General features: G+C 42.8%; 1 protein-coding gene and 1 pseudogene across 1 annotated transcript in view; both read left to right on the top strand.

Moving 5' to 3' along the window:
• LOC139350423 (transmembrane and coiled-coil domain protein 3-like) overlaps positions 1-20,848 on the top strand; it is a 62,269-nt gene that overhangs the window by 6,785 nt on the left and 34,636 nt on the right. The window lies entirely within an intron of this gene.
• LOC139350856 (septin-7-like) lies at positions 350-1,732 on the top strand (annotated as a pseudogene).

Raw genomic sequence — 20,848 nt, 5'->3', positions numbered from 1 at the left:
ACAATATGAATAACATAGCGTATTTGAAAATTATAATTGTGTAACATATTTGAATAATAAAATGGCAAAATAAAACCTGACATAAATGTGTATGAAAACACAATGATATGAAGGTATACCCAAAACAAAATAACATAATGCAATGTAACTCATAATGAGAAAAAATTGTAAACAGTAATAATAATGAAAATAGTAAAACTTAAACGCTCTGTTGTTTTCTCTTGTTCTCATAATCGTCTTTTTCTTTTTTCTTTCTTCTTCTTTTTTTTTCTCTTTAAGCTTTGCAGGCAAAGCGGGGGTGCAAGATTAGATTTCTTCATGGTTTTGATTTGTGTATTTTCTTACTGTCTTACAGCAGCAAAAGAATCTGGAAGGATATGTTGGCTTTGCAAGCCTCCCCAACCAAGTGTACAGGAAGTCTGTCAAGAGGGGCTTTGAGTTCACCCTGATGGTCGTTGGTGAATCAGGGCTGGGCAAATCCACGTCGATCAACTCTCTGTTCCTAACAGACCTGTATTCAGCAGAGTATCCTGGACCTTCACATCGAATCAAAAAGACTGTACAGGTGGAACAGTCCAAAGTTTTAATAAAGGAAGGTGGCGTCCAGCTGCTGCTCACAATAGTCGACACCCCAGGGTTCGGAGATGCTGTTGACAACAGCAACTGCTGGCAGCCAATCATTGACGACATAGACAGCAACTTTGAAAACTACCTGAACTCAGAATCCCGGGTGAACAGACGACAGATGCCTGACAGCCGAATCCACTGCTGCCTGTACTTCATCGCCCCCTCGGGACATGGGCTGAAGCCCTTCGACATTGAGTTCATGAAACGGTTGCATGAGAAAGTCAATGTCATCCCGCTGATCGCCAAAGCAGACACCCTCACCCCCGAGGAATGCCAACAGTTCAAGAAACAGATCATGCGGGAAATCCAACAGCACAAAATCAAGATCTACGAGTTCCCTGAGACAGATGACGAAGAAGAGAACCAGCTGGTGAAGAAGATAAAGGATAAGCTGCCGCTGGCTGTCGTGGGAAGCAACACCATCAGCGAGGTGAACAGCAAGAGGGTCAGAGGGAGACAATACCCCTGGGGGGTTGCAGAAGCTGAAAACAGCGACCACTGTGACTTCACCAGGACACACATGCAGGACCTGAAGGACGTGACAAACAATGTCCACTATGAAAACTACCGCAGCAGGAAGCTGGCCGCTGTCACCTACAATGGAGTGGACAACAACAGAGCTTAAGGCCAGCTGTCCACCAAACTTGACACAGTTGAAGGAATGAGTCCCCTGGCCCAGATGGAGGAGGAAAGGCGGGAACACGTGACTAAGATGAAGATGATGGAGATGGAGCAGGTGTTTGAGATGAAAGTCAAGGAAAAAGTGCAGAAGCTCAAAGACTCTGAAGCTGAGCTTCAGCGGCGTCACGAGCAGATGGAGAAGAACCTGGAGGCTCAGCACAAGGAGCTGGAGGAGAAGAGACGCGTGTTTGAGGAGTAGAGAGCAAACTGGGAAGCCCAGCAGCGCCTGGAGCAGGCGAAACTGGAGGCCTCCAGGACTCTGGAGAAAAACAAAAAGAAAGGCAAGATCTTCTAAAGGACAGTCGGCAGGACCACCCCAGCTCCAGTTATTATTGTTTGCCAACGTTGACGGTCAGGACACCAGCGTGTGGCACTGACATCACCCACCTCCCTCTCCCCCCTCCTCCCCTCCCCCTCCTCCGCTCCACCCTTTGTCTAAAACAAAGTCATCAAAATTAAGAAACATAAAAACCAAAGATCTCGTTGTATTACCGAAAACAATATGAATAACATAGCGTATTTGAAAATTATAATTGTGTAACATATTTGAATAATAAAATGGCAAAATAAAACCTGACATAAATGTGTATGAAAACAGAATGATATGAAGGTATACCCAAAACAAAATAACATAATGCAATGTAACTCATAATGATAAAAAAATAGTAAACAGTAATAATAATGAAAATAGTAAAACTTAAACGCTCTGTTGTTTTCTCTTGTTCTCATAATTGTCTTTTTCTTTTTTCCTTCTTTTTTTTTGTTGTGTTTCTTTTTGAAATGCTTAAGCAGATCTAGTTGCAACATGAGCGGATCAGAGTCCAAGGCATGAAAGTCAATTCAGCAGCAGCATGAAAGAGGCCTTGTCAGCGACACTCCTACAGAGGGCTATCCCGAACTGCCATGAGTGGGTCCCAGTCAGTCTGAGTGGAGTCGTACCACAGTGAAACCAGGAGAACCAGAATGACCGTAGCCAACAGCCGAAGTAGGGCAGACTCGTATTAAATCTGGGCCGTCAGGTGCCGGTAACAGCAATGGAGCGCGCATGAGGGTGATCACACAACCCAATTTGAATGTTTGAGGCCAGCTGCAGGACTGGATCCAGCACAGTTGCACTAGGAGAAATAGAAAAACATATCATAATTAATAGGAGCTTTGACTGTGACTGTGAAGGATATACTAATCAAGTAACATATAGAATATAAACTGTAAAGATAATCAAGTCAAATATAGAATTAAAATGAATAAAGTAAACTGTAAAACACATAAAAGGTGTTTAGGATTAAAAATTAAAGGTTAAACATTAGAAATTGTTGTGTGTGTGTATCTTCGCATCTTATATGTGAGCAATATGTGTAAGCTGTTCTTCATTGCATTAACAAGCAGCAAGCATATCTCCGTTGCACAAGCATGTCGGAAACAATTGGAACTAAATTGTTATAAAAGAATAATAAAACAATTAGATATAAAATTGTAAAACGTAAAATAGTACTGTGTTCATTGGAAAAACTGTAATGTGTTCAAAACAGGAAAACATAACTCAACACAATGTGATACTGAAACATAGCGTACAATGAAAATGCTTCGTTGTAAATATTAAAACTTAAAGTAATAGAAGATAACAAAATCACAAAATGAATAATATCGTAAAACAATAATAATGGAAGACATCATGCAGGAGTACTTAGTCTCGTTCTGAGTATATCAATGACAACTAGACAAATTCCCCTCGGCGGGAAATTTGGAGAGTGATACAGTGCGCAAACGCCGGGCCGTGCGGCTACCACTACAGAGGTCAGTGTCCAGTACAAAAAGCTGAACACAAAGCTAACATTAGCATGTCAAATAACACATTGAAAAGATCTCAAACACCATTAGAATGCCTTTAACAATCATTTTAGCCTAGGTTAGCATGTTAGCATTAGCATGCTAACATTAGCATATTAGCAAAACAACGTCATGTCAAAGTCAAACCTGTTCATAGGACTTGATGTTAGCATTAGCAACAATGCTAACACTGGCTAATGCTAAGCTAACATTAGCATGTCAAATAACACATCAAACACCATTAGAATGCATTCAAGAATCATTTTAATGTAGGTTAGCATGTTAGCATTAGCATGCTAATCATTACCATATTAGCACAACAACCCGATATCAAAAGTCAAACCTGTATGCACCAACAGAACACAGACCTCTATGGCACTGCAGTGTTGTTAAAACACACACATACAAATACACACATCTCAGCTACGTGTTTCTGATTAATGACGTTATGATGACTTTCTTAAAACATTTCAAATATTTACAAGAGAAAGCACTCCTCAAACAAACTACTTTTTTGCGTGTTTATTTACATAACAATCAACAAGCCATTTCATGTTGTGTGTACAGTTGTGTCAGAGGGATGTTTCACAGTGGTGATCTTCCATGTTGTGAGAGATCTGCTGCAGTCCTCTGGAGCTCCTCTTCCTGGCGTCTTCTTCCTGGGGTCGTCTTCCTGGATCTCTAAGCATTGTTGCAGGATTTAAAAGACGAAAATAAGTTAGAGGTTTCAAAACATCTTGTGAACAGTTGATCACAAAATTCAATGATATAAGTCTTCCCTTTTTTTTGTGATGGGTTGCTGTCGTCTGTGGAGAGAGATCTGCTGCAGTCCTCTGGAGCTCCTCTTCCTGGCGTCTTCTTCCTGGGGGTCTTCTTCCTGGATCTCTCAGCATTGTTGCAGGATTTAAAAGACAAAAATAATTTACAGGTTTCAAAGCATATTGTAAAGTATTGATCACAAAAATCAATTAAATAAGTCTTCCCTTTTTTTTGTGATGGGTTGCTGTCGTCTGTGGAGAGAGATCTGCTGCAGTCCTCTGGAGGTCCTCTTCCTGGCGTCTTCTTCCTGGATCTCTAAGCATTGTTACAGGATTTAAAAGACAAAAATAAGTTCCGTGACACTGCTTTTCCTACCTACATATTCTCTTCAGCTCCCTGACTTACATTTCAATAAATTGGCACTGTCCTTCTCATTAACTCATCATGTCTGAGATATTGCTGACCCCACGAATAAATAAAAAATAAATACATAAAAAGAACTATTTAACAGAACACAAATATAACATTTCCAGCCCAAACATTCCACTGTGACATCAAGATTAGTGTGTAGAGAAGAAACAATTATAAGGAAGAGAGGTACAAACAACATAAATATACATAGATATACATATACATATACATACACAACATACAAACAATTATGCTGAAAGCGAAGAGACAGAAAGCACTCGGACATACTCAGATGCACGTGATTAGACGAAATGAAGAAATTGTCAGCAGGATGTGGTGGCTGGAGAGGCTATTAGTCAGTCAAAGTACAATACACTGGACTGTGGTAACTATAATACGTTTGGAGAACACCTGACTGTAGACATTTATCAGGATCTGAAATATAAATGTGATCAATCAGTGTGTTCTTTTCAGTTGTGGAGTCCGTAATTAGATGAGTGTAACCTCTGGACTGAAACAAATCTTTTATACTTTTCTTTCCTGAAGACAGGAGATCCTCATTGAAGTCCCGACAAACAACGGGATGGTGATCTAATAGGTCCAATGAGTCCAAGAGGTTTTTCATGTTTTGTAAAAATGTTCGTAATCGGAAATGCGGGGGTTTGTAAACAGTCGCTAATAGCACTTTGACCGGAGCCTCAATTTTAATGACAACAAACTCCAAATCTGTGACGTCTTGCATGTACCTGCGAGGCTCTGCCTGAACATTGCATCTACAGTACACTGCAACTCCACCTCCATCTTTACTTGCCATGTCCGCGCAGCTGTTGTAAGATGTTTGTCGACTGCGCGTGAACATGTTGTATCCCTCCAGGCGGAAAATGGGGGACACAGAGGACCCTGAAAGGTGTGTCTCTGTGAGGCACAACACATCTGCCAGTTGGAGTTCATGATGTGCTTTCAGGTCCACAATGTGCGATGGAAGTCCTTGTGTGTTGTGGTGGATGATTGTCAAAGCCTTTGGTCCATAGATTTAAAAAAAGTCAACAGTGGCCTGGCACTCTGGAAAGATGCATGATTCATATTTTCCAGAGCTGTCTTGATTGCGGGGTCAGCATAAATCTTTTTCTCGTCGAAGTCCGTGATGGTGAGACCCTGAAGCGAAGTTGTGCGGCTAAGAGCGACATACGCCATTCCTGGTTCGAAAATGCGTTTGAGGCACACAACCGCCGACATCATGGTCATGCCTTGCACTTTGTGGGCCGTACATGCAAAGGCCAACTTGATGGGAAACTGACGTCGAACAACTCCTTTCTTGCTGATCACGTTCTCAGATCTCTCGATGTAGACCGAGTTATCTGAGGGACCCAGGATCTTTTTGCGGAATTTCTGTCCTGCCGTAGGATTGTCTAGCTGCAGTCCAATCAGCTTCACAGCCGTTGCCCCGCATTTGGTCATCACAATGTTTGTAATCGTTCCGAAGGTACCATTAACGATCCCGTCCTCGACGTCGAGATTCCTGATCACCATAACGCGTACTCCCTGAGCCGCCATTACGTTGTCAGGCAAGTCTCTTTTGTGGCCTTTGATGTTGACGTCCAGGATCATCATGCAGCCAGATGTGGGGTCTTTCCTGTAGTCCTCAGCTGCAATGTTAATGGCGTCCTTGTGCCGGGCGGCAACAGTATCTGCATTGTGACGGTCCACTTCTTTGTTTGTGGCAAAGATGTGGAGACTGTCAGCTGGACAATCCTGGATGTTAGCCAATGTCTGTACGAGCAACGCTCTGTCTTCCTCACTCAGACGTTCTTCCTTTCGCTTCACTCTGAGGCGGTTCAAGAGCTCAGCAAAAGCTTGATCGTCTTTCTGTTGCATGATCTCTGTCAAGTTGACCAGTTTGAAGTCATCCTTCCAGAGATCAAACTCGTTCTCCTCATACACACACAGCGGGCGGCAGTTGGTAAAAGTCGCCCACAGCAAGGACAGACATCCCTCCAAATGGCCTCCGGTTTCCTCTTATCTGCTGAAATCGCCAGTGGACGTAGGCGAACAGCTCTTTGGAAACCATGGATATCTCGTCGATGATGAGAATCTCAGCATTGGACAGTGCCGCTCTGACTTCGTCAAGTGCATTTCCAAGGCCTTGATACGGTGGCTTCAAGGACCTTGGGAGCTTGAGGATGGAGTGCAACGTGCCGCCTGAGATGTTGAAGGCTGCCGTGCCGGTGAAGGCTGTCAGCAGCACAGCAGGCTGGGACATGTCGGCCTGGTCGCAGAATCTGGGGAGCTCACGCAGAATCCTCGTTGCCTCCTGATGAATGCACTTGATGACGTGAGACTTCCCACAGCCAGCTCCTCCTGACAGAAAGTAATAAAATGGCTCCGGATTGATGCCCCAGACACGTTTAAAGCACCACTGACGCACACTGTAGAAGATGGAAGCTTGCGTCTCGTTCAGACTTTGATACATTTTTCGCACAAAGTCTGGACTCAACTGTGGCGCCTCTATCCTCGGCATGAAGGCCCCCCGGTCTTTCTGGACTTGGTAGTCGGGGACGTCATCGACGTCTTCATGCTCCGTGTCTATGGGTTCACGCTCGGCCAGACACTCCAACCGGTCCACTTCCACCTCGGGCACAAACGTGTTCCAAGCGTTGACAGGTGGACCGATCATCTGATACTGTTCGAACGCCGCATCAATCTTTTTGCCTCGTCCTTCGTATCGTTTTTTGTTGGCGTCTACGATTTGTTGGACGGACGTATCCCACCTCTCGCCACACCTGTAAAACCGCTCATAGGTGGGGTACTTTTCATCTGTCAGGTCATCATCAGATCTGTGCAGTAGATAAAGTTTCAGCAGCCTCCTGTAAAACTTCTCTGGTGTTTTCTTCTCCGAGAAGCGAGCAAATCTGATGATGGCTGGCTTGCCGTCAGTTCTCTTCTGAATAAATCCTGCGTCGTATCTGAGGGGAATGGCACTCTTGCTTTCTCTTTGCTGGCCATACAGTACTCTGTACTCTGACGCAAACTCGGCCAGACACATTCCCTCAAACTCTCGCCCCAGAGGTCTGTTTAAATATTTTTCGGGGAGTCCTGACATCCACACCTCCTCTGAATCCGGTGCCATTTGCTGCAGTCTGCTGATGGGATGACTCATTTTCAGAGCGTCCTCATCGGTCTGGAGGAACACCACAGAACGAGAGCACTTCTTCAATCGTAAGCTGCAGGTACGAGCCACAGCTTCTTGAGCGCTGACCTCTCGGTGTTTCGCGTAGGCCTGCATGATTTGCTTCATTTCCTCACGCTCATTCACATTGGATTTCTTCACATCTTTGATGACGTTGTTGAGGAATTCGGTCATCTCGTGCTCTGGTTTGGATACGTAGGACATGATGTACATTATGCAGCTGTAGTCGTCCACAACGTACTGGATGTCCATGTTGGCGTTCCAGGCTCGAATTAGGTCCGGATTGTAACCGTTGACCCAGCAGTCATTTGGATCCCGCTTCAGCATCACTACATTGCTGCTTGACAGACCCCTGACGTACTTCAGGTAATCTCCCTCCGTCAAGTTGCACTGGCGGAGCGGGTCTGACAAGCTGCTGTAAGTGGCACCTGGATCCATGAGGGCTTCCCGAACTGCTTTCAGTTTTTCCTTGGCTTCCCTCTGGATCCTCAAGCGTGCCCGCTTCTCCTCCTTTAACTCCCCAGCTGGATCTATTTTATCACCTGATTTTTTATTTGTTTGAACAATGGGGGGCCTGGTGATCATTGTTCCATTCATGGGCAATTTAGGAAAGCCAAATCTGCAGGAAACGTTACCTTTTTTGCACGACTTTGAATGTTTCCTGCTGTGCACCTGAACCTCTGAAACTATTTTGTGCAGCTCTGGGTCAATTTTGGGATCAGGCATCTTGCACGTAATATATTTATCAATAAATTTGATGACGGTGCTGTCGAGAGCATCTTCAAATTTAGGGGCATCTTTAATCCAAATTAACATGTGAATGTGTGGGCTTCCTCTGGCTTGAAACTCCACACGATAAAAATAATCCTCTACTTCGCCAATGGGTTGTGCTGGTGAGAGGATGAGGTTGGTCATCAGAGCATCTACTCTCTTCTCAAACATACGCATCACTGTGATGGGGTTGCTTCGCAAAATGTCGCATTTGGAAATCCAATCCAGCTCTGAAAAGTCCCCTACTTCGCCCTGCTGAGCCTTAATGACCTCGATGACTTCTGGCCATCTCATCTCGGCAGTGGAGAACGTGAGGAAAAATGTTGGTGTGCCAATCTGTCTCACCATGGCGTGGACATCCTTCAGTGCTTTGTTCCAATAGGCTGGAGTGCCTCTGAGGGGTTGCATAAATCGAGTCGCGTCCTGATTCATAATAAGTCCCTCTACCTCCTCTCTGTCTTGGAGCATGAGGTTGTTAATTCGTCGACCATCTCTGGTTTTGGACTTTCCTTTGCACATTTGAATCGACATGCTGTTGGGGGCCAAATGTGTGTCTGTGACAAACTGCGCAAAGAAAAGGTAACTTTGGTCACTAGCGAAACGTATGTCTGCAGCAAATAGCCCAGAGTTGAAATACTTGCTGGGAGAGAGTGAGATGGCTCTGGCTTCATCCAGTGTGTTTTCTCCTGTTGGGAATTGCACAGGAAAGGCCATGGCTTCCAATTTCGGTATGGCGAAGAAACTCACAGGTTTGTTTCCTTGGGCAGGAGCAACACTGAAGATTCCGTTGCCAAACGAAAGGATTTCCTGTGCAATGTCTGGTGGCTGCATGCAGGTGTCCAAAGCCAGACCAGGTCTAAGCTCCTCCTCCTCTTCCACTTCGTTGGGTTGCTGTGCCACTGCATTGGACTGGTCTGGCTCATTATGGCTGCTGAACACCTCTTCTAGATCTACATCAGTCTCCACATCTTCATCTGGGATTTGGCGCTGCTCTGGCTACGCAGCTTCTGCAGCGTTGTGATGTGAGTCTTTTTGATCCACTGACTCACCATCAAGGAGACTCTCAAAAGTGGCACTCTCGTCGACAGACACATCTTTGTATTCTGGATGAAGCTGTTTGAGTTTAGCCAGGGAAGCGAGCACATTTTTCATGTTGACGGTGTAAAAGTGTTGGTGGCCTTTGAATTTAATGTGTCTTTTTAATATGACTTGCAGCAGCTGCGCTTCATCTCTGGGCCTTGGGAGACTGTTCACGGTTGCTTCGACCTCGGACGGAACGCACACAACAGCTCCGTGTACAGCTCTTTGTTGGCCTTTTGGCAAAGTGACAACTTTTGCAAATGGCAGAATTTTTGCTATAAGCTGTCTTTCAAGCACATTAAGTATAGCCAATTCTGGGGGGATGGGTGCTAACTCCAATTGGTTTGCTACTGCAATGGGTGGCATGCGTCCCCTGCTAAGGTGGCTGTCGCATGTGTGGCAGATCCACTCCTGCAGTCTCTCTCGTGGCAGGGCAAGGGGAGGGGCAGTCATTGTCACAAAAATGAACATAGTTTCCTGTCAAGCATGCTGCTGCCACTTTGCTATTTTTACAATATTTTCCTCTCTTGCATACTTTGACCTGATTTGGAAACAATGTTCTGTTACACACTGTACAAACATATGTGGGGCCGTGCCTAATGCGTTCACGGAAGGATGCTATGGCTGCTTCCATGACAGGGTTGATAAGGGGCTGGGGATGGTGGGGGTTGGGCTTTACAATCTCTCTATATTTTCTTTTAATTCTAAGTACTCTCTGCATCTTGTAATGAATGCAAAAATCAGCATTAGTGGCCAATTTGGTAATTCTACGCTGAGTAACACGCTGTATACAATGCAATCTAAATTCTGGATCATTGTGGTATCTATAATTAAAATTTGCCCTTTTCTTTTGCCTATAGCTCTGGTTCAGTGCATACCTGGTTGCACTATAGATTTTCTTATTTTTTCTTGCCTCAGGATCTGTATTATACTTCTGAGACATGTATTTTTTCATATTGCTCCTAAATCCAGGATCTACCTTGTACCTCTCTGTTAAGTATTTTTTATGTCTATCCCTAAAAGCAGGATCTGCCTCATACCTTTCTTTCATATATTTTTTCTGCCTATCCCTAAACGCAGGATCTGCCTCATACTTTTCTGTAATATTTTTTTTCTGTCTGCTCCGAAAAGCAGGGTCTACTTTATATCTTTGGGTGATTTCTTCCCTCTTTTTACTTTGAATGTTGGGATTTGTGTAATAGCATTTGAATTACAATAACCGTTGTTTCTGATAATAAGTGTTTTAATTTTTTATTTAATTTTCTGTGCTTGAATTTTTTTCATTCTAAATTCTGGACAGCTTACATACTTGTTTTTTTCATATTGGGCTCGGTGCACGCTGCTCTTTGCTCTGACTTGCTCTCCGCCTGGCTTTTCGTTGTTCGGCCTTACTCAACTTTGAGAGAGGATCTGCTGCTGGTGGGACAGCTGACATAGAGACATTCTCTACTGCTTGCGTGGCATTTGTAGTAGAGACACTCTTTGCTGCTGGTGCAACAGCTGTCCTGGAGATATTGTCTTCCGATGACTGTTCCCAATCTTCACCAGAATCGACAGCTTCAAATGAAACGGGCACAAACTCATAGGAAGCAGAGGGTCCACGATTTGCAAACAGTTTGTGCAAGTGGTGAGCCAGGTCACTGATTTTAGAGAAGGTCTTCGTGATTGCAGTTCCACAGTGGTGTGGTAAGCCTGCTGCATCTCTGGTGTGGGAATCAAAGACTCCGTACCTTCCGAATCTGTCACGGAATACCGCGATGACCTCTGGAGTTATTACAATCAAAGCATGCCTAATTTCACCTGACAGACACTCCAATCGTGTGGCAAGGGGCAAATACCACTGCTGTCTTCCAGGGCTGAGTGCTTGGGCTTTCAGGGGACCACATCTGACATCGGCCATGTGGACATTGTACATATTTCTGCCTGTCAGGACTTGTTTTGGCATTTCTTCCACTGTCTGATGGTTATCTTGGAATCTGTTCTCCAGTATCAACTGTTGTTTGATACCAACATACAGTGAGTCTCCCTGTGCCAGCACCGTGTCGAGGGCAGTTGTGTTGAACTGACAGCCCTCGTTCTCATAAGCCAGAAAAGTCAGGGACATGCAAGAACACTGGTGATTTCTAGAGAAATCTGTGTATCTCTTGTCACTCTGACTATGACTGGACTGGAGTACTTACCCTGACCTGAAATTAGGTTTTAAAGAATTACTTAATTAGTATTATCATTACCATGTTTTTACCTATTATAAGCATCATTGTTGTCACTATTAACATTATTATTATTATTATTATTATTATTATTACTAGTAGTAATAAGCATTAAAAATTATTCAAATTACACAATCTTAACATAACAATTATTCAATATAATTTCAAACAAATTTGCAATGTCAAGTGAACATATGAAAAAGAGATGACACAATCTTAAATGCACATTATTGTTAAACATACTTGACTTGAACATATTATTTGTACATTAATCCATATTTGATCCATATTGATATTAATTCAAATATTTTGAGACTATCATCGGTTTAAATCATCATAGGCTTTAAAAAAATCTTTAAAGGAGACTATGACTTTCACCAGACTGACCTGAGGATATGAACTGCACTAAAATAACAAGATAATAATGTTCAAAAAAACCTCTGTTCCATTACTTGTGTTTATCTTTAAGAAGTTGATAAAATTATATCAAACTATTTGTTGTTTTGTTAATGATTTCACGTGTATTCACCTATCTCTTAATTAATTCTGTCCTTACAGTCCTTAATGACTATTTGTGCATTTCAGTATAAATGAACCACACGCACACAAAGACACTTTATTAAACAGTAAATGTCTTTACCTCTTTAGCTGGGGAACGAGAGGTGGAGGGTGCATCATCCGGGATCCAGGGCCAACTGGTTGATGAGGGAGTTGGTGTCTGCACAGTCTGTAATTACACATAATACAAATGAATATTTAGACATGAGGCAAGACAATGTACCAAGTTGATACAAAAAAAGTTTCTCAAACTTGTTTAAGTTATGCCCTGGCATTTGTGAAATGCAGAGAAACATAATGGTATCAGAGATTTTAAATGAACCAGTTTTATTTAGATATAGCTGACTGAACTGTAAACATTCTGTGTGTGTCTGTTGACACACAGGGGAGACAGTACCTTAGCTGGGATGGGAGAGTCGCAGCCTGCATCTGTTATGGTCCAGGATGGTCCAGCAGGTGAAGGCGTCTTAATCCTGGCCATCTGAGAACACAGAGCAAAAACATTCAGTAAAATGAAGACTTTGATGAGACTATACACTTTATTCAAGAGGAATAATATTTACCTTTGCTGCTGGTGAACATCTGGGGGTTGCTGCATCACCCAAACTCCAGGACGACCTGGCTGGGGGTGATCCAACCAGCTGTGGACACATGATAATAAATATATTAAACTTCAAATGTCTCGGTGAGCACACTGCTATGTGTGATTGTGTCTGTTATAGCGGAGTAACACACGTTGTTCACTGAAGTTTGGGTGCGGGGGGGGTGTCCATCCTTGGTCCTGGACCGTCTCACTGCCACAGGGGATGCCGTCTGACACACCAATTAAAACATAAGATCACTTCCACTAAACATCAATATAATTACACAAGATACTCACTGGGCAAGTAAATGACTTCATTCAAAAGCTAAATATTAGTGGTAGTATTATTACAGCTACATTTGGAAAACATAAGCACGTCTTGATCTAGTCTAAATCAACAGTTTACAATTTTAAACACGCAAGTAACCTCTTGTGCTGAAGAAGAGCTGTGCAGAAAACTTATTTGAAAAAAACAAAACAAAACAAACAAACATAGAAAAAAGAAAACAACACAAAACATACCGTCTGAGCCAAAGCAGCTGGGCTAGCAGGGGCCTCCTCCTCCGAACTCCAGGACAACCTGGATGGGGGTGATCCAACCAGCTGGTGACACATGAGAACAAATATATTAAATCTCAGACAGAGCGGACAGTTTAGTAATGTCTCTGTGAAGACACTGTAATCTGTAATTCAGAGTGTGTGTCAGTTGTGGTAAATAGTAGCATACGTCGTTCACTGGAGACCAGTGGCTGCGGGGGGGTCGGTCTGTGGTCCTATGGCGTCTGGCTGCTGCTGAGGAGGCCACCTGCACCAACAAATAAAACACAACACCAATTAAACTTAAATCATGTTACAATTATGTACATCTGTTCAAAACATATTACTAATATTAATAGTATTGTGATCATTACTATAAAAATGTACGCAGTACTGACTGTTCAGAAATCAGGTGAAACTTTATAATACAGCCTAGAATAGATATTAGACAATTTACCCTCTTGAACTATGGAGGAGGCTTGCAGTCCGTGAGGCAAGACAGGTCAGAAGGAGAGACTCCCTCCATAGCACGCAGGACTGTGCTACTGAACCAGACTGGGTTCAGTGGAAGGAAGCACCCCTTCTCCTGTGAAAGAAAAACACAAATAACAACGAAGATTTAAAAAGTAAGTTTAAAAGTTTAAATAGGAACCAATAAACACATCAAAAAAATAGCATATAGCAATATAACACACCAGCTGCTGAGCCATCCTGGTCTGGGCTGAACCCTGGGACTGTGACTGTGTGTTCACCAGGCTGGCTCGTCTGGAATGAAAAAAGCAGAGTCATATTGGATTAAACAAATAGATGCTTTTAAATTACTTCTGAATCGCTTCAGAAAAATGTACAAACACATTACACTGTAATAATTACCTTGCCGCCCTGACCAGCAAGCCTCCACTCAAAGGGGTCAGGGGACGGTGGAGCAGGGACCTCTCCCCTCACTACCAGCTTAGGAGAGACTTTCCTAAGTGGTTGTGAAGGCCTGGGAGAGACCCGTGGCGTTGGAGATGGTGTCTCCAGCTGCTGCTTTGTAGCGGACCACAGCAACTGCACGAGGATCCCCATCCCATCACGATTGCTCAGATGGACCTGCAAAATGACATTACATGTCCATTTGCAGACAAACTTTGACTCAAAAAACGTAGCTCCACTGAGCATTTCATATCAACACACAAGACATGCAAATTAGATTTTTTATTTCAGGCACAGATATTCTACTTACACCATCTCTGCTCCACAGCTCCAGGCGCATACGGGGGAAGTGCTCCACAGTAGAGAAGTACCTCACACCTAAAAGTATTTTAAAAAATTAAAAAATAACAGTCATTATAGTGTCCATATATGTATTATGACTTTTAATTCATAATATATCTTAACATATATTTTAATTGCATTTCTTTTCATTTTTATCCTCTTCTACTATTTTTTCTCACCAACGATGATATTTTTTTACATACCCATAGGAGCTGCCACCCGGTGATATTCCTGTCGAAGGAGGTCCTGGTAAGACTCCTCGACAGTCAGGCAGGGAGGGAAGTCAGCCACAAAAACCTGTGGAAAACAAAACACGATTGTTACCATTTTCATTCAAAATCATACGCATGTTACAATAAATACGCATTATCCTAAAAAATCTCACATATTTAATCTAATTACAGTAGTCACTATACTGAAACCAATAAGAATCCAGAACAAGCAAGAGATAAAACAAAGCGTACCTTCGGCCAGCGACTCCTCACAGCAGTGAGGAGCTTAGCGTAATTGACGGCTGCCTCGATGGTCCTGCTGGCGGTCAGGTTGTTACTGGGAGCCAACACACAAACTGCCTCAGGGATCCGAGGAAGCACAACGTGTAGCACCTCGGTCCGCAGCTGAGAGGCAGAGGCCCCCGGGGTCGACATGACACCAAAGGAAAAGCTTCCCTCTGGCATCGCAACCAAACCATCTACAAGGGCTCGTAGATGGGAGTCTCCAACAATCAGAACAAACTGCAACAACAAAGATAATTTCTTTAGCATGAAAATCTTTAATTCCTCTCAAAATCAACTATTTCCTTTCTAAACTGGACAATAATCATACCTTCTTGTCAGGAGTCTCAGGTGGGATGACCAATTTGTGGCTGTGCCCGGTGAAGGGGGAAATTGGCCATCTCTGCACCCGGTGGCGGTAACCGGTACCGCGGCCTGTTTATAAAAAGACAAAACAGATAAATGGTAAAAAATAATGCGGGAAATCCAACCAACAAATGTCTTGACAACAGCCATTCTTTTCTATGAGTTAAAAAAAGCACAAGTAAGAAAACCAGTTTAAAAACTCTCAATATACCAAAAATAAATACATAAGATTAATTAATGATTAATTAATTTATCGATCATTTACGGATAAAGAAGGTGGATACTCACGTGCACGAAAATCGGCACGCACATCATCTGGGCTCCAGAACGGTCTGGTTGGTGGTGACGATCCAACCAACTGATGACAGATAAAATAAACACTTTTAACCTCAGACAATGTCTCAGTGTAGAAACCATGTGTGTGTGTGTGTGAGGGTTGTGGTAGGAACATACGTTGCTGACTGGAGCTCAGGAGCAAAGGGGGTGGGTCTCCCTGGTCCTTGACCCTCTTCCTGGCGGGTTGGGCTCCCTGGACTCTCCGGCTGGGGGGGACACCCTCTGGACAGTCTAATGAAACATAAAACACCAAATAAAATTAAGTCATTGTAGTTAAATACTAACTCACCAGTTAAAAAGAAAGTGATAACATTTCAACAGTTATTTTCATGCTAATAGTTGTCACTATAACAGGGAAGCTTATCTACTGTGTAAGTACCTCGGGGGGGGGGGGGGGGGGGGGGGGGGGACTGGATGGACTCAGCTCCTCCAGGTTGAGCTTCCTCCATCGCAGCTTCGCCGCCGTCGAACGCCTTCCCTTCCTCGGCATCCTGCTGGAAAAAACTTGTACACAAAAAGAGAAAAAAAACCTACTTCCCAAAAATGAAGAAATTCCAAGTAATTTGTTAAGTAAGCTCAGTAGAAAAATATTAATCTTCTGTAATTTTTGTTAATCTATGATGTACACAGATCTAGTCTAACCTATCTAACTAACCTAAACCTAACCTGAATCTAAACCTAAACCTAAACCTACCTTATCTAAACTAAAGTATCTAATCTAAAGTAATCCAAGTATCTAATCTAAAGTAATCTAATCTAAGATATCTTTAGGTAATATATGTAAAGTGTGAAGAAGAAATGTGTGATGATGTTGTGTGATGAAATGAAGCTGCTCCGGGAATCCTGAAGATGATGAAGAAGGGCTAAGAAAACCTTGGATCACGATCAAAGAGAAACTACAATAAAAAGATAAATTTCCTTCAGTTACTTTCAGTCAGTGTTAGCAACAAGCTAACAGCATAATAGACATTACTTTTCATGGTGTGTGTGTGTTAGTGTGTGAGAGAGCACAAAGCAGTGCCTGCTGCCATTCATCAGTAAAATATTTTTTTCCCCAGGACAGAGAATACCTATAACACTATAAACATATACTCTCAATTAAAATAAAGCTATTAACTTACATGTAGATAGATAGATAGATAGATAGATAGATAGATAGATAGATAGATAGATAGATAGATAGATAGATAGATAGATTTTAACTTAGCTCAAAGTATTTGTATGAAAAAGGCACAGTTAGATGCATTAGCTTTTAGCTCAACTTGATATTCTTGCATAAAAATGAACAGACTGTTAATGTTTAAATCCATTTTTATGTAGTTAGACAGACCTAGACAGACAGACCAGACCTGCGTATATGAATAACTTTTAGCTTGGCTTAAAGTGTTTGTATGAAATAGGCACAGTTAAAGCCATTAGCTTTTAGCTCAGCTTATATTCTTGTACAAAAACGGACTGACTGTCAAAGTTTAACCTATTCTTACCCAAAATCATAAAACAGTAATGACTCTAGCTTCAGTAATATGATTTTTGCTAACGATTTATGCATGCTAGCGCTTATTAGCTACCACAATTGAAGAGACAAAAGACACGTATTCTTACCTCTGATGAGACCAAAAGGGGCGAGTCGGCGAGAGGAGTAGTTTTATAGCCAGTCCAAAAAAAGGGTCCAATCAGAGTCCTCCTGATCCGTATCCTCGATTTACTGTCAAGTCAGATGACTGACATTTTCTTACGACATTGTTGTCAGGCAAAAAAATAATTCGCGAGCTGCGTGATCACGTGACAGCCGATATTTATTTTCAAACAGATGACTGATATCTTGTTGTCAGGCAAAAAATAATTCGCCAGCGACATGATCACGTAAACAGACGCGCGTACACATGCGCGACAGACAGACAGACAGACAGACAGACAGACACACACACACACACACACACACACACACACACACACACACACACACACAGCCGACATACACACGTGCAGGCGCAGCAGGCAACGCACATACACACAAACTGTAACGTGCACACAAAGACACGCACACGCTCACTCATGGCGACAGAGACTCTCACGCAGTGGCGTCAATTCAGCCAAAGCTAAGGTATGGCAAGGTTACTAGTAACATGACTTAACTACAGTATTATGCGCATTATACACGGCGCGCCCAGCAGCTGATCATCACAAAAGTCTGCTATGTAGCTTATGAAAAATTTAACTTTTTCAAATGCAGTCTCACTCACATCCCGCTACACAAACACACACGTACACGTACGTGTTCATCAGTTCAGTCAAATGCGTCTTAATGCATCCATTTTCAGCACCATGGATAGCGGGAGGTTATAGAGCAGTAATAGCCATTCTGACAAACGCAATTCCGCTTATTCTGTTCACTTCATTAACTATAATTGCAACAATATCACATGAACATACAGGTAAACGTAAAGCTGTTAAAGTCCAAATGCAAAGAGGAGAGAGAAGAGAGAGGAGAGGGAGGGAGTGAGAAGAGAGAAAGCACAAACAGATTTAGCGGTTTGTGTGATATATCTTACCTTAAGTTGAACTTGCATAATTAATCCACCAGTGGATAACGCCGAGGTCTCACACCGGCAAAGTCATTTACAAGTTCATCTGGGTCCAGTGACTTCACGAGGGCAGGCTCAACAGCCATCAACATCAAGTGCGTCAGTCTGTCATCCCCCATAGTGGTCCTCAAGTATGTTTTCACTCGTTTTAGAACAGAGAAAAATCTCTCGCTTGATGCAGTGGAAACCGGTATTGTTGCTGCAATCTGAAATAGTTTGATCACCTCTGAAAAGGCAACAGACATGGTGTTGAGTCGTATCAGAGCCAACATGATGGTTTTCTCCTCCTCCACATCCTTCATCTCAAGTTCAAGGAAGTTCAATGGTCTCCGTCTCCATGCTAGCCACGCTAGCACCTGCACCGCATGTTAACAGGCTCGATAACAGCCTCACCTGGTCCTCCTCCCTCCGCTGTTGGGCCAACATTTTTGTTGTTGGACCCATCATCAGTTGACTTTTTTTTGGTGAAAAATCCCCCCAAAGTTTTCTGCTTCCTTTTCATTTTAGCATAATTAGTTAGCTTAGCAAAGAAACCCGCGATAACTTTGACCCTGCTCTAACGGCTATTGTCTGGGAGATACCACATTTCAAGAGATGGAGGGGGATACGTTATGATAACGATAATACCTGATAATACCCAGAGTCTGAGAAATTGATTTTGTTGATCTGATTTTCATTTGTAGTTAATATGTATGTGTTAAATAATAGAGTAATCAATACAAATTGACACAGAGTGATAAATTTAATATTTTTTTAAATGAACATTTTCATTATCCCCTGGAGCCAAGGTGTGGCAGCTGCCATACCTTGCCATACCCAATTGACGCCCCGTCTCACGGGCGTCTGGATAGTCGTGTAATTACGGCGCTGAGTTTTGGCGAAGGGGCCAACGCTGCGCTGTAATTACGGGACAATGCATAGCGCAGTAACTATGCACCTCCCGTTTCCTCTCATTCTTCCCCGTCTGTATCAATAAAGGCAACACAAAAAAAAGCCCAAAAATAACTTCAATGACTTTCAGACTCAGTTAAGGGGGTTGATTGATGTATATATGCAAAAACATACAGTATAATGTAGTTTCTCACCTTGTCCTTGTCTATCTGTCTGTCTGTCTGTCTGACTGCCTTGCATTTCACTCTCCCACTTTTTCTCTCAGTGTGTGAAATAATTTACACACAGAAACTGCCAACAATTCAGTGATTAAAACTGGACAGAAACTATAGAAATGTGTTTAAATTGTTGTCTTGTCGTTGAAATAGTTGATGAAACACATAGAAATCAGAGATCAGACTCCCAAATCCATCAATTGCTCTCACTAGTTAGGTCACTTACCTTAATTACTGAGGTCAGTGTTCTGTGCTTTCTGTCTGTGTTCTGGGATTTGCAATGAACACTGGCAGCTGAGCACTGTATCCTTAATAACAAAAAACACACAGAATTTATATTCAGCTGTTTGTAGTTAAGTGTTCAGTGCCTCACATTGCTGCAATCCTGGTAAATGCTATAGACGTATACTGGGCCACATTTGAGGATTTTAACCCTGGTTACGTGTGTTGGTGTTTGTGTGTGTATCTGCAATCACATGGAGCTTTATATGTGTGTTTGGGTATGTGGGAGAGGAGTGCTGACAGAAGTACTGAGGCTCAGAGGTTGCCACGGCTTAGGTCACTTACTTTAACTACTGAGGTCAGTGTTCTGTGCTTTCTGTCTGTGTTCTGTGCTTTGCAATGAACACTGGCAGCTCAGCACTACATCCTTAACAACATCCCTTAACATGTATTCAGCTGTTTGTAGTTACTGACGTCACTGACCTTAACGACTGAGGTCAATATTCTGTGTGTTGTATTCTGTGCTTCGCAATGAACACTGGCAGGGCAAAGCAACAAAAACACAGAATATGGATTCAACAACAAAAAACACAGAATATGTATTCAGCTGTTTGTAGTTAAGTGTTCAGTGCTTCGCATGCTGAGTGGGAGAGTAGTGCTCAGAGAAGTACTGAGGCTCAGAGGTTGCCACGTTAACTTGAGGTGGCCTGATCTATGATGTCATCCACTCAGACACAGGTGCACACACACAGATACCTGCTATCAGGGCAGCAGACACACATGCATTCAGAGGGAGAAAAAGTGATTGTCTGCCTCTGCATTGGTCTGACATTTGGGCTTATGCTGACAAAACGGTAGCTCCTATCAAAACAAAACAGAGACCGTCATCGTTATCAGGACTTCCTGAACGGTTCGGTGTGATTTCGGTGTTTCTGAAGTCAATATTTCGCAGACACTTGCGAGTTTAAAACGGGGGTCCGTTCAGCATCTCTCAGAAAATCTTTGTATTGGAGTCAATGAGGAGCAGAGACAGACGTGGCCGCATTTGGAGGCTGCTAATTCAAATTCTGTAAGCTCCTCAGAGTTTTTAAGCACATTGTGAGAGACAGAACAAATTTGTCTACAAACTTGGAAAAAATCATGCGGACTGTAAATTGTGGCTGGGAGGAGTGTGGAAAGAGACAAAATCTTGAGTTTTTTCCCGGCTCTCTCCCACTCTGGCAGTTGCTCCCTCCCGAACATTCCGTGCAA

The sequence above is a fragment of the Chaetodon trifascialis genome, chromosome 22 (genome assembly GCF_039877785.1).
Source record: "Chaetodon trifascialis isolate fChaTrf1 chromosome 22, fChaTrf1.hap1, whole genome shotgun sequence".
Classification (NCBI taxonomy): Eukaryota; Metazoa; Chordata; class Actinopteri; order Chaetodontiformes; family Chaetodontidae; genus Chaetodon; species Chaetodon trifascialis.
The sequence above is the reverse complement of the archived record's forward strand: the minus strand, read 5'-3'. Positions and strand labels throughout refer to the sequence as shown.